The sequence below is a fragment of the Cheilinus undulatus genome, linkage group 20 (genome assembly GCF_018320785.1).
Source record: "Cheilinus undulatus linkage group 20, ASM1832078v1, whole genome shotgun sequence".
Taxonomy (NCBI): Eukaryota; Metazoa; Chordata; class Actinopteri; order Labriformes; family Labridae; genus Cheilinus; species Cheilinus undulatus.
In genome coordinates, this window is record NC_054884.1 from 25723694 (window position 1) to 25738813 (window position 15120).

The following is a 15120-nucleotide window of genomic DNA, read 5'->3' on the forward strand; positions in this document are numbered from 1 at the left end:
AATTAAGTTGTGATTTAAATTAATTGCCTGAGCTGGGGCCAATGAATTACAAGACACCCTCCATAATAATGTCAGTGCTGTACAGACAATACCTCCTATCAGTGGCTAAGACTGCTCTTCCTTTATGTGAAGGATCAAGTCCTCTTGCACAGGCCCAAAACAAAGAACCCAGACCCCAGTGAAAGGCAGAGATTTGTTCTGTGATACAATAGAAGCCCAAAATCAAAACTACACACATCTCAGTTTGTCCTTTGAAGACAACAACAAACCTAACAAATACTGTAAAAGCTTTAGAATAGAGGACCAAAACTACAGCGAAACAAAAAAATCTGCCTATCTTTGCAGAGAAATAATATATCTTATGTAATTAAAGCAACATGTATTTTAGAGTTGTCAGACTAGGGAATTCCAATGTGTTTTGCAGTGACATTCACCACTGCAACATGCACATTACACAGCTGTACCCCATCAGACATCTAATTCACTTTAACTCAACAAAGCTTACTTCCTTCTTGTATTTGTCCACAATTTGAACAAAATGACAAAGGTGCTTTGGGGCAAAGTATCCATCTTCCCTCTGATCTCCAGCCTCTGACTCACTGGCCTTGCTGCTTGCCTAATGAGTCCCTCCAGGATTCCACTGGCTTTTCTTTGATTGGCCTAAAATGCCTGATTTGGCTATGCAAATTGCAAGATTTGGAAGGTATTTTCAGTGTTAGACATTGATGTGTGTCAAAGCAGGAAGTGGAAATAGTTTGTTTGATCAGATTTGCCATGGGGGTGTACAGAGATTGTTTGACTTAGTGTGACTTAAGAAAAAGAAATCTGTAGTGTCAGACTGAGACTCAACAAAGACCAAAGTGGCCTTAATAGGAAGTGGTGCCCATGCCAAGTAGAGTAGAGTCTCAGAGGCAGTCAGTGGTGTTTTAAAAATGAAGGCAATGCAGAAGTGTTAAAAAACTGCAGTTCACTGAGTGTCCACTTGTCTAAGAGCCAAGAAAAACTTCCAAACACGTTAAAGTGGAACTCCAAGAATGCATCATCCATCACTGTTAAAGCCAAAGTGGACTTAATGGAAGACGACTGAGGAAGACTCCACTGTTAAAAGCAAATCATAAAATAATATCAGTCTGGAATTTGCCAAAATGCACACTGACTAGCCACAAAGCTTCTGGGAGAACGTCTTTTGGACAGATGAGACAAAGCTGGAGCTTTTTGGCAGGTCACATCAGCTCTATATTTGCAGACGCAAAAATGAAGCACAGAAAGAAAAGAACACTGTACCTACTGTGAAACATGGAGGAGGTTCGATTATGCTTTTGAGCTGCTTTGCTGCATCTGGCACAGGGTGCCTTGAATCTGGGCAGGGTCTAATGAAATCTCAAGACTATCAAGGCATTCTGGAGCGAAATGCCCAGTTTCAGAAAGCTCGGTCTCTGTCGAAGGTCATGGGTCCTCCAACAGGATAATGACCCAAAACACAGAGCTAAAGAGAAGAATTCTGAAGTGGCCTTCTGTGAGCCCTGATCTACATCCTATTGAACATCTGAGGAAACATGCAGTCTGAAGAAGGTACCCTTCAGACCTGAAAAGCTGGGCCCAAATACCTGTGGACGAAGTCTCATAGACAGTTACAGAAATTGCAATGATAACTTCAAAACATTATAACTGTTTTATTACTTTTGTCAGCTTCAAGTTATTTCGGTGACCACTGTGAGTTTTTCTTTCTTTAACGGAGGGGTACTGACAATTTTGTCCCTGCACTGTGACTGATGAGTTTGCACAAATGATGTAAATAAATGAGCGCTCAGGATGGATTTGAAAGTCTTGTTTTGTCTTCATAAGGAGTGAAAGAACCTGAAAATCATCTTCACTGCTTGATGACTCTGTATTATCTTTTCTGCAAACTTGTGCAAGGTTTTTTTGGATTATAGATCGAAAAGAATGGAATCAAAGTGCAACTGAAGTCCATATTTTATACAGTCCATCACATCTTGGATACATGAAAATATGTGTGCAAGTGCATAGGAAAATGCAACTGGGAATAAAAGTTAAAAGTTGCAAGAAGTTTTGGTTTAAGTAGTTAAAAAAGCCAGAAGTTGTAATAACTGTCCAAAGTTTAAAATAAATGGACAAAGATTCCCTTGTTGCATCACAGAAATCATTCCAGTGCTGTCCAAATGACCAGCAGTCTTCAGTCCCTCAGAGATGAGCCGAGCATGTTTGTTGCATGCTTTCAGCTACTCAGACTTTTATGTTCTCTGTTACAGCCTTCTGTTGGGAACACTTACATCTGTTTTGTTTGGGATTTCTTGACTTTACTGGCTCTCAACAACCCATTGGGATGTTTACAGTACCAAAATACATACTTTATTTATATGTCACACAGATGTGCTGTAAAGGAACATTTTAGCAGTGGTTTACCGACTTGAAGTGTGGTTTGATTCCAAAGCGCTGAAGTGTTTACAGATGTGACCGACTTAAGTTTAGGGTGTCCACAGGCAGGAACATGTAGGTGGAAAAATACCCTGAAAACTGACATTGTTTTCAATTGAAATTTAGCTTGGGAAGTCCTTCCCACTACATTTTTACTCTCTTTGTAAAAAACTGTTATGGTTTTCCTCAAAATTCAATTCTTTCTTCTGCTGCATGTTCAGAGGTTTTCACTGAAAACAGAAAACAATCCCATTGGATTAATTACCAAATGTTTCTCTCAAAATTCTGTCTGCTTCTTATAAAAGAAGGAAGATTAACAGTAGATTGAACTTTGGTCCACATGTAGACTGGCTGCCTGCTAATACAGAGAGTGGAGGTGAGCAGTGGTGGGTGTTGAATGAATAAGAAGGGTGGTAGTCTGACAAAGGGATTATGATGGGTTAAAAGGCCACATTTAACTCCCATTTTTCCTCACTGTTGTCTCCATCCTGCTTGTGTTCCTCTTATTCTTGTCTGTAAAAAGGTAATCCCAGGATTGATGCTTTCTAGTTACAGCATCTGTAGGAAGCCTGGTTTCTTATCCACCCTCCGGGAAAGCAGTTGCTTATGGCACTCGATACAAACGTTACAAGCTGCAGTTGCCACCCACATTATTGGCAATTTAAAACACGAGAGCTGGACCTTCAGGGGATGAGAGGCCGATTGGCACATAATTCATGAATCCTAAAAAACATGCAGCCCTCCTACGCAGCACAGTAGTCCATGAATCAAAGAGATATTTTACCAATTCTGGTTCACTTTCCTTTTTTCCCTAACAGACTCTATTACTTTACTCTTTGATTCATGAGCACAGATCCCCATAACACCCATCACTGTGTTCTGCACAACGAAGCTGGATTGTTTTCTCTGGCGCAGGCGTGACAAACATTCACAGCGGTGCTTTCACACGTGGACAAAACTCCTGAAAGCTGAAGCTTCATGTGTGAGTGCAAAGAGCCAAAATTTGTTCTTCAATTTTATTTTCTGCCAGGACTTTTAGTAAATTTCAGAAAATTAAGTTTCTAATTGAGATCAGTCCTGATCAGGAATATTAAATATTACTACATTTTTGGGAATTTAACCCTTTAAATACCAATTTATGTGCTAAGAACTTTGATGTTTGTAATGAATTTTTTTTTTTTTTCAAATATTACATGGAAATTAGATTTCCTTGAAGGAGATTATCACAGCCTTGAATATAATGACAAGGGGTACAACACTGATTTGTATAGGTGTTTTTTTTAAAATAAATTGCTACACTGAGGGTGTCATTGATTGAAAATTGAAGCTAAACATTAATGTCAATGAAAATACTACACATTAATTTATTTTCCTTTTATCCACATTGCATTTTTTAATCGAGACCTGATCATTAATATCAAATATGAATTAATTTTGGGGAAATTTTCCCTTTCAGTGCCAGTTTAAGTAAAAAAAAACAAACTGATTTTTGGAATGCAAAAAACCTTCAAATACCCATAAATTGTCTTTTTTCTCATAAATTACATGCAATTTCCCCTCATGCCAAATATGTGGAAATGACTGGAAATTGGAAATTTGAAGCAATGACTCCAGAATGAAAGCTTAAAATCCTCAATGCTTTTACTGTGATGGCTTAGGAATCAAAAATTGTGGTTTCAATAGGGCATTGTTTGTCGCCAACACCTTCAGTGTATACAGAAAGTGTACAGAGCATTTTACTGACCTGTTACAGGTTCTGATGTTAAAATTCAAAAATTCTGGGTGCCAGAGTAGCTTAGTGTAGAGCAGGAAACCATGTACAGAGGCTGTAGTCCTCAACCCAGTGGTTAAGGGATTGATTCCTGGTCTTGGCACTGTTCGGTGCTCATCTTCCCCCATTCTTACTCCCCATATTTCCTGCCTCTCTTCAGCTGTCCTGTCAAATAAAGCCAAAATGCAAAAGAAAGTATAAAAACAGTTTCCCCCAAAAAATCCTAATAAATGTACCCTCTAAAGTTCATACTGTTGTCATTAACACAGTCAAAATATTCAAAGAAGAAAATAAAAAAAGGCTAAAAAATCTGCAAAATGGCTTCATCAGCTTTTAAGGGTTAAAATTACAACTTAGCTAACTGCCAACGCTGATGCTGAAGTGTTGTCATCACTTCTCTTGGTGTAACACATCCAGAGTGTCATCATTTGATGTTGTCAGACTATAAAACATTTGACCGTCAGAGTTTATGCAAGACTGCACTTCTTATGCTCAATATAGAACTTCCTCTATGAAGCTCTCTGTGCTAGATGCCAGCTAAAGACAGATCAACATCTGATTGGCCAAGCTCTGTCAGGAGGACTGACAACGGCAAATGATGTTAATCTGATACACTGGTGTATCACCCTATGTTGCACCTTTGCTGTTAAACCACTGGATGCTCTTCTGACTCTTTAACCCTTTAAATCCCTTGTGTTTACTTTCTACTTGGAAACCTACTTTGTGCTTCAAATGTTGAACTATTTCCAATGATTGTCAGTGTTTTGTCAAATTTAGAGAGTCATTTCAAACCACTCCTCTACATCCATCCATCCATCCATTTTCAACATCGCTTATACCATTGGGGGCTGCGGGGGGGGGGGGGGGGGGCTGGAGCCTATCCCAGCTGTCATTGGGCAAGAGGCGGGGTACACCCTTGACTGGACCCCAGGATATAGAGACAAACAACCAGGCATGCTCACATTCACACCTACGGGCAATTTAGAGAGATCGATTAACCTAACGAGCATGATTTTGGTGGTGAGAGGGAGCTGGAGTGCCCGGAGAGAACCCACACGTGTACAGGGACAACATGCAAACTCCACACAGAAAAGCCCTGACCGGGAAGCGAACCAGGGATCTTCTTGCTGTGATGCAACAGCGCTAACTCCTGCAGCCCCACTTCTCTACAGTGTAAAATAATTTATTACTGATTATTGTTGCTTTTCTTTTGCTCTGATTGGGCTTTTTACTGTATCTTGACATCACTGTAATGAGGTCTACCTTTATTATTTTCTGTTTGAAACAGATGAGTAGGTGAATATGACTGAAACCCCCTTCACCCTGACTTTACAAGTACATTTTCCTGCACCCCTATTGAAAAAAATCTGCAGAAGTCAATCACGCTGATGTGAGAACGTAGCAGGTAGTGGCCTGGAACATTCAGGGCAGAGTACTGTCATTCACGCTCAGTACAGCTTCACAGCTTTATGCCCTTTTCTGCTAACATCTATTTCTTTGTTTTTTTTTTCTATTGCATTTGCATCGTTGAGATGCCCTCAAATTTGTTATGGTGATATTAAGCCAGAAAAAGTCATGACATGGAAGACTTCTTATCCCCTTTACCCTCTACACAGGCTCACACCCTTTACCTAAATCACTGATTCTCAATGACGTATACCGTTTTGCACAGCAAGCAAAGCTTGCCAATTACACTAGACGCCTTTCAGGTAAATGTAGGGCTAACAATGATCCTACACCCGCCGCCACTAGGGCTGGGACGATTCACTTTTCTCCCGATTCAATTTTTTACGATTTTTTAGGTGCCGATTCGATTCAAATTGCGATTCTACGATATTGCCGATTTTTGCAATCTTTAGTTAGCTTTTTAAACACCAGTGAAAAAGATGAATGATAATGATGCCTACAGACTATATCAGGAAAAATACACATCACATTTGTATAACGATATATCACAAAATGTCTAACTAGAGAATACAAAATAGTTATAAAATTGTGAAGTGCAGGATTTCTCAGTTTATTCACAACAATTTAGTATCAATTTCACAGAATTTGACACAGACTGAGCTAAATACTGAATATGAAATGCATAAAGTCTATACATATGTATGTAGTATATATATGTATAACTAATTATGTAATTTTAAGTTAATATCGAATTTAACAATGTAGAATTAAGCTATTTAAAAAATATATAGTCCTGCATCATCTCGCATTTTACCTATCTTTGTTCAATCTGAAGATGAGGATTTTCCCCATTTGTTGCACTGAATTAAAATGCTACCGTGATTTTTTTTTCTTTAAGAAAAGGGGAATAAATTATTATAGAGTGAATGTACTCCAATCCTTTATATTTCATATTTTATCAGTTTTTTATGTCATCACATAACGTGTTTGCGGAGGGAGATTATGGGAGACAAGCTGATCGTCATGTCCAGCTTTAAGACTGATGGACTGTGTTTTGCGGAGGGCATGACGTGACAGGCCAGTATTTCTTTCTTGTGTTACCGAAGCCGTCATTCTTAACGATACTACATGGGACAGGTCCTTACAAATAATACGACTGTGATTATGGTTGCATGAGTAGAGACCAGCGGTAGCTTCAACGGGCTTGTTTGTTGACGTTAGCCGTTAGCTGTAGCGCTAACGCGATGATGCCTAACTAGTAGATTCGTTGTGTTGTCTCAGTATTTTACTCTGGCGTGGCATATCTTGCAAACGACTGTCTAACTCCTGTCTAAGTTTGTGCTGTCTTTAATGTTTTGGAAGCCAAAGTAAGTCTACACATCCACTATGAATGCAGCAGAGGTCGCTCTGCTGGGTAGGTACAAGCAACCGGCTCACGCAGAACGGAAGTCTTGTGTGATCTCGTTGTCTCAAGAGAGAAGAGGCAAGAGTCAACTGCCAGCTAGTGATGCCTGCCGCCAACTAGCGGTCAGGGGGTGAAATTACACCACAAACTACCGCACCAACAAAGTGAATAATTAGCTAATTAATTAAATATCGATACTGCATTTTAAAATATCGATACAATATCACGCCAGGAAGTATCGCGATATTTCAGTGTATCGATTTTTTGTCCCACCCCTAGCCGCCACTACTTCTAAAACAAAAGAAATGAAAACATAATGAGTAATATGTGGCCCTCAGCTGTCCCTACAAAAGTGGGCATTAAAGAGAAAGCTACAGCTTTTCCCCCTGCCTCACTGGGAACACTACAAACTTGTGCAGTGGTTTGTCTGCGGAGCACTGCAATAAACAGTCAAAACTCCACATTCTCAGTGGTGATTAAATCATGTTGGAGTTGGAGCAGTGGTTAATTAAACTCCAATTAATGAAAAACAGAAGAGAGAGGGGACATCAGCAGAGGTGGAAGGTTCCAAGAAGAGTGAAGACTGTTTTAGCTGCTAAAGTGTGGGCAACTCCATCTTAAGGTACATGTATTTGAACACAATGGTGTAATGGTCAGGTGTCTGAATACTTTTGTCCATAAAGGCTTCTGTCTAGGTACAGGGCTACTTGAACCTACAGTGTATGCTTTGGCCTAGATTTGAAGATGAAGTGTGCATCAGGATTAAACTGGACTATCTCCTGCTGCATGTGAAACATCATATCATGAATGTCCTCAATTTGACAGTTTATGTGCAAAAGGGCTTATGTATTTCAGTATCTTCTTTTAAACCTAGATTTCAAAATATGTCAGCAAAAGAGATGAATATTTCACAAGCAAAGAGAAAGATCAACATGGTGAGAAAAACCCCTGAAACAATGACGCATAAAGCTGAAAATATTAAGAAGAAGATGTGGAAGAAACAGGATCTATAATAAAAGAATCTCGGGGAGAAAATGGGTGAATGGGGAAATTTGAATTCATCAGGGTTTCATACTCTAAAGTTGGATAATAAGTAACAGACACAACAAATCTAAGTTCATCCTGATAAATTATTCATTGGAAGCTGCTGAGTGAACGCAGCGCTGATTTGCATATGCCCCTCAAACCTGAAGCTCCTTTTCATTCACACAGAGATCCTTGATTATTTATTGTGTTAAAGATTCAGCTTCTCAGATCAAATTATCATCATTTACTACTATGAAGCAGTTCTGCTTTAAAGACATGACCTTAAACCTTTTTTCTAATGATTAAAATCCTGTGTCAGCCTCATATATGTTCTGAGCACCAGACACTCTGCACAACATATCCATTACCGCAATCAATAATTTAAATGGCAGCTATTGTTTTTCTGCACTTTTAATCACACTGTCATAAGCACTTATCCACCTCAGAAGGCGGCCCGGCTGTGGGAGGCCGTCGGTGAAATTAAAATAATGAATAAAAGATAAGACAGGAGGAAAAGTGCTGAACTGGGACTGAGTAGCAGTTATGAATCCAGAGCAGAGGTCACGTTTTCTGCCATTCTTCACAGCGGAGGTTGTGTCCCAAACACTGCGGTGATAATTTGACCCGGTAGCTCCTTGGTCAGGTCACGGTCAGGTCCTCAGGTCTCCTGGGGGGTTCTGCTGCCCGACTTCCTGGAAGATTAGATCCTGATCTCTGGTCAGCAGCGTGTGTGATCTGCGGGAATGTGACGGATGACTTCTCCCTGGATAATACAGAGAATGAATGGGCTCTAAACGCTGATCTTTTCTTCTTGCTTGTGCTTTATGGTGGTGATTTACATGATGAGATCATGCTGCAGCCCCCGGGGAGCGCTGAAGAAGGAAGTGACATATTTGACAGGTCATAGGGCGCCTGCTTGCTCTATTATCGCTGAGCCTTTGTGCTACATTGTTGAGATGTAGTTCAATGCAAGCCAATTTCCAGATGTGTTTTCTTGCACTCCCGAGCCATAGTGAGGATTAATTTCACGCCTCAGTAGCTTGCTTTGGTTCTCGCTTCATTTACGCCCACAAATGATGCTTTTTCCAATCGATTGCATTTGTTTAAAAAGACACTCCACAGTTAAGTCCTACAATTTTTATTTTATCAGTATTAGCAGGAACAATATAGTAATCAAAATGGCATTTGGTAAAAAATCTATATGAAAAAAAGCGTTACAATAATGCCTTAAAGATACGCTGCAAACACACCAGACTGTTAGATTTTAAGGATTTTACAAGAACTACACTTCAATTTTTCTCTTTTCTTTTTCATAATTTTCTGAGATGTCTTCTTCACAGAGAAAACTAATTTACTGTTAAATGCAGCGATCAATATTTTTTCTACAGGGAACATTGCCTGCTGAGTGGGAGAAATAAAAGTAATAACCTTCAAGACTCTTATTTGTACTTTGTCATTCTTTTAATAGTGGATAGTTTTCTGCATATCCATTAAATGTATGAAAGTAATACAAACAGCAGCGTCTCAGGGACTATGCCAAGTGTTGAATGAATGTGAAAATAAAAACATTCTTAATTCTTAAGCTACTTTTGTGTCCCAAAGGTAGAAATGTAAAAGGCCAAAAAAAAAAAAGTGGTCTGGTTTGGTTTAGTGCAGGTTTGCCATGTTTTAGCACATTAAACTCTGATCTTGCCCATGTTTCCTCAGCTGATTTCCGTCTAACCTCCTACCTTTTCATCACAGAAAATTGGTCTCTTTTAAGAGATTAAGATCATCTGGTTCAGCTCAGTAGAGCTGGTTGTTTGGCTCCCTAACGGCTCTTCATTTGGTTCATTTCGGTTCAAACTGGCACTCAAACAGGAGCTACGGTGGCCCCCATTAAAGAGCTGTTTAGTAGCACAGGCTCAGTTGCTCACCTCACAAGGTTTATTCCATCGATAGCAAACCACGGTTTCAATTAAAAGCATATTTGGGAAAAAAAAAGAGGAATTCTTTAGATGTTAAAGGGGTCTATTCATTCCTAAGGGCTGTTCCTGATGATCTGACTTCCAAAGGGCATTCTGGGTCATGTGATTGCAAACAACATTTAAAGACAATTTTTTGTTTTTTTACGTAAAACTTTATCAAACAACATGAAGCCAGATTTTGGCCAGATTATGTCATCCCAGCCTATCGTAATCCATTGGGCCAGAATATGAACACAGAGAACAACGGACGCTCTTTACAACGACCACAATTTGACAAGACTGGCATGTCTTCTGTTTACATACAGCAAAGCTAGCATGGCAAAGCTAACTGGGCTGATTTTCAAAAAATGTCATCACATTCATAGATGCATATGGATGTGTCCACAACTGTTCCTTCTTTGCACAAGAACAACAGCATCACACACACACACAAAGTGCTTCTTTTGTAGCCATGACCTGCCTCCTTGTTGACCTATGAACTCATGAACAGTTGCAAAGACAGTAGTGATGACGGCATATGATGGTTGATCAAGACCATCATATTTATGCAGACGATATACATAAATATGACACTTGCTTACATTTTGCAAAATAAAAAACTCATTTCACTTTAAGATCAGGCAGCTAATTTAAAACAGCCTCGACACAGAAGTCATTTATCACCATCCTTTTTCATCCAATCCCAAAGTTTCATCAAAGTCACATATCAGCCTGACTCTTGAGGCTGTACTACCCTCACTGTGGCCTCATGCTGAACTTTAATTATTATGAGTGTTCTAGTGGAAAACCATTTTTTCTTTATGCTGACACAGCCTTGACACATCCTTTGTACTCCATCGGATTTCGTCTAATGCCCCGACTGTACTTCCTGTGTTATTGGTGGACTTCTACCAAAATCCACTTCCTGCTTCATGGAAATGCAAGGAGGTCACTACAGGGCAGATGAGCAGATGGGAGAAGATACACTGAATGCGTGTTGAATGCCCTTTAGCTCTTACAGTCAGCTTTTCAGTTGTTTGTGTAGAGAAAGACGGGAAACTGCTCGAGTCTGCAGGCGGTACAGAAATTGTGCTTACAGTCCAGAGTCATTATGTGTTTACTCTTCACTTCTTTGCTTATTTGGGAGGATCTGTTAGTGGGCCTAAGGGGGAAATGGCTGCAAAAAGGCTCACTCCTGAAAGACAGGCTGTTTCTTTAGTATGACAGTGGATGCTTGGAGTCAGTCCGTGAGAAGAGGTTGAAAGCTGTTCAGCTGCATACAAGGACTCGGTGGACAGAATGTGCCGTTCCATTCTCAAGGCCTCCAGAGTGTCTTCTCTGCAGGGTTTTTTAGTCCGCTCTGTCATTTTTAACTCATGTTTTATTTCTTCCACACCTTCAATGCAGCTAAAAACGCCTTATGCATTACTTTGTCTCTTTCTCTGGCTCTGTGTTTAAAAACAAGCCATCAGCTAATTTATTCTGTGCACGTCCTACTTGTACTTTTTTCTTTTCTACTGTCACAAATAAACAGTGCAATTAGGACAACATAACAAAGATGTGTTGTGCATTACTGTACAAACCTGCACAATGAATCAGAGATAATCTCTTGTTTACAGCTCTTGTTTGTAACCTCCTCTGAACTTTTTAATGTCTTTTACTGCACATCATGAATGTTCACTCTGAGTCCATGACATCTTGATTTCATCCTCCACGCATCTGTGATTTAAACTGTTTTTTAATTGTGTACCTAGTTATTCGAATGCCATGGAAGATTTAATCATTTTTCATTGGCTGTTGGTCCTTTTATGGATCAGTCCTGCTTGAGCAAATTGATTCAATTTGTGAAAAACCTCATACAGCACTCCTCTGCCTCCCACACTCCAACACAACCTCTGATCCGCTTGTTGCTCCTGTTGCAGATAAGTGAAGTTTAAGCTGCTATGCTGTGTGAACACCACTCAGTGATAAAAGATAGTCTGATTTTCTGTATGAGCCAAGCTCTTTCGTCTGACCCTCTTATGGTCTGTTGGCAAATAGAAAAAACTAGTGATGTTCCCAATGCGAGTCAACTAACATGACATTGCAATAGTGCAAAGTTAGTTTGCAGAATGTGACTAAAGTTAGCAGTGCCTGCACTGTCAGCATTGTCCTGAATATTGTCACTTTGGTTATATGTTAAGTAAAACCTGACACATCCTTATGGCTAACTTAATTCCCATTGTTTTGGTCAAAGTAGTGCTAAATCCCTCTGTTCCTACAAGGTGCTATCGGTGCTAAAGTTGTTAGCAGTTGTTTATATTGGATTAAAGCGCATTGTAGCAGCAAGGCAGTAGTCAGTAAGAACAACTACAGTGGCTACGACTGGTGGGCAGCTGCCATAACAGTTTAGATGTAGCATTTGAGCTACATTTGAATCACGCATTTGGATCATGCAGAGTTTGGCAGCCGTGTCCTCTTGCTTCCTCCCAACACCAAATACATGCTCGTTAGGTTTATTGGTAATCAAATTCCCCATAGGTGTTTCCTGCCTCTCACCCAATGACAGCTGGGATAGGCTCCACCCCCCTGCAACCTCAAACAGGATAGACAGTGTAGAAAAGGGATGTACTTTTTCCAGCCTTGTAATGTTTTTTTAATGAAAAATTATGACATGTATGAGCCAATGTACCACTGGCTAGCAAGTCCAGATTCCAGTTTTATAGAAAAAATACAGAGCAGGTACACTAAGCTCCAGGTAAGGGATGAGAGACCCTGGCTGGGAAGCAGACTTTTCCATAACCTAACCGGAGACAAACTGGTAGGATTTTATGTTAATGTAACTGCGCTGCGTCTGCTTACCTGTATTTAGTTTTCTACTCATTTGTTGAAACACTAAACACGTCTCATTACACCTGGCACTGAAACAGAAGCTAAAACTGTATGAGCCATTCCCGTGAAAACAACATCTCAAGAACACTTTCTTCAAACTTTGCACAAATTTTTACCCTGGATGAACTGATGTGATTTTGGAGGTCATAAGTCAAAGGTCATTGGGCTTGACATTTATCCCTTCTTGTGCACGTGATTTCTCAAGAATGCATTGAGGGAGTTTCTTAAAACTTTGCATAAATGTCCACCACAACCCAAGGATTAAGTGATTCGATTTTAGAGGTCAAAAGTCAAGGTATTTGACTTCATGTTCATCTCTTGCTTTAGAATATGACATCTTTGGGATAAACTGGTAGGTTTTCTTCACCATGCACAAATATTTACTCTGACTCAAGGATGAATTGATCAGCTTTTGGAGACCAAGTTTACTTGGCGGCATGCTCCCATGTTTGTGAACACAATATCCACCCCAGCTCTTCTTCCTGACCCACCACTGTACTTTGACTGTCTTGCAGTTGAATTCCTCACAGATAACCCTAACTGCTGTAGTTCCAGTTTATTTTTAAATGATTACTCACCTGAAACAAACCCTTATCTCCCTCTCTAAAATTACAGTGACTAGTGCTGTTATAAAATGTATCACAAATGTTTAGGCTAGTTTTTTCAAAGTGAAACATGTGCCAGGCTAACAAGTCAGTCCATGCTGATAACCCAGTGAGCATTTCTGACAGTACTGGAAGCCTTTCTGATAAGTTTCAGAGCCCCATCAGTTGACTATGCAGTCTATTTTCACTATTCAGAATAACAGGGATTTTAAGAAGCAGGAAAACGTACTCTCAGCTGCACTGACTGTTTCTTCAGTCAGGTGTAATGATCACTGTCACCGTAAATTATGGGAGTAGATGATTCAAAGACTGTGGTTTGTATTGATCATCAACAAACAAGTGATTGTAGAAAACACACAGCTTTGAGCTGCCGTTTTTCACAATCAATCCCAAAGAAAGTTAATTTTCACATTCACATTACCAGAAAGGCAGAAATCTGTCCATCAACACTGTACCTTTTCAAAATTAATCAATAATCCTATTCTGACGGTGATGAACACAGAAAAGAATTGTTCAGCAGAGATGAAAAGAACAGCAATTAGCTGCCAGTTTTTCTGATTAGTCCTTTTTCCAAAGCAGAGATGGACAGCTCGTAGGGGGAATTTTAGCAGACTTGAAACAGATATTCCCAATTGCCTGACTCACTAATGTGTCTGTGAATGACAGTGCAGACAGTACGGCGAGGTCTCCCTCCGATGAGTTATTGCAGACGCTGCAATTCCATTTCCCCCTCACAGAGAGGGAGCCATCAGCACAGCGTGCAGGCCATTACCACCGATGTGAGCATCTTTGAAGTTAATTACAATCACACTGAATTGCAGTTATCTGAGTGCTTAATGTGTTTGATCTTTTCCAGCAGATGACACTCAAAGTTTGGATTTTTTGACTTCAGATTCCATGAGCTAATCATATTTCTTTTAAGAGAGTATAAAGTTTTAATTTATAATCTATAATGTTACTGATTTCCAGTAGAAAAGCCCAGAATAACAAAAAAGCTTTGGGTTGCCAGTTTTGAAAAATTAGTTTAGATAAATTATCCTCCAGCTTCAAGTGCTTTGCTCTCTTGTTTCACTTGGCTCTTTAATATCTCTCATTGGCCTATTAGAAAAGGAACACCAATCAGAATGACTCACTCACTGTCTAATTATTTGGCCAGTCAGAAATTGGAATTCACTTGAATTAATTAGTTGTTATATTAGCTTTTTGTAGAGGTCTTTGCACTGTATCAGTCAACTGAATGGTGTCATTAGAATAGGGTACACATTATAAGATAATCATGTCCCCTCCACAAACCAAAGTTAGCAAAAAATGCACAAGGAATACAGACTTATATCTCCGACAGTGATAAGCTGTCATGTCTGAAGTACAGAAATAAATGTGGTAAACATGCCTCCTCAGTAGGGGTGTGACAAGATCAAAACGTCACAAGATTTCTCGTCGGGGTGAAAATCATCTCGCGAGATCAATATTGCCCAGACACCAGGAGCAGCCGCTCTCCTGACAAAAAAGCAATAGGTAACTGGAAGTTATAAAAGATCACAAAGATGCCCTGGACACTTTAAAATGATTGGTTTGCCATCTAATGAAGATACAGAGCTGATCCGTGACCTATTAACATCACAGCTCCAACCCCCACCCCCTCCTCCGTGTGCG

The 15120-nt window shown here is 39.8% G+C and overlaps 1 protein-coding gene and 1 long non-coding RNA gene across 2 annotated transcripts in view; one reads left to right on the forward strand and one right to left on the reverse strand.

The window, feature by feature from the left end:
* LOC121527867 (carbohydrate sulfotransferase 15-like) overlaps positions 1-15120 on the forward strand; it is a 77036-nt gene that overhangs the window by 23134 nt on the left and 38782 nt on the right. The window lies entirely within an intron of this gene.
* LOC121527868 overlaps positions 4116-15120 on the reverse strand; it is a 55096-nt gene continuing 44091 nt past the window's right edge. The window contains exon 5 of the long non-coding RNA XR_005993447.1: positions 4116-4372. This is a non-coding gene — a long non-coding RNA (uncharacterized LOC121527868). The remainder of the gene's footprint in view (positions 4373-15120) is intronic.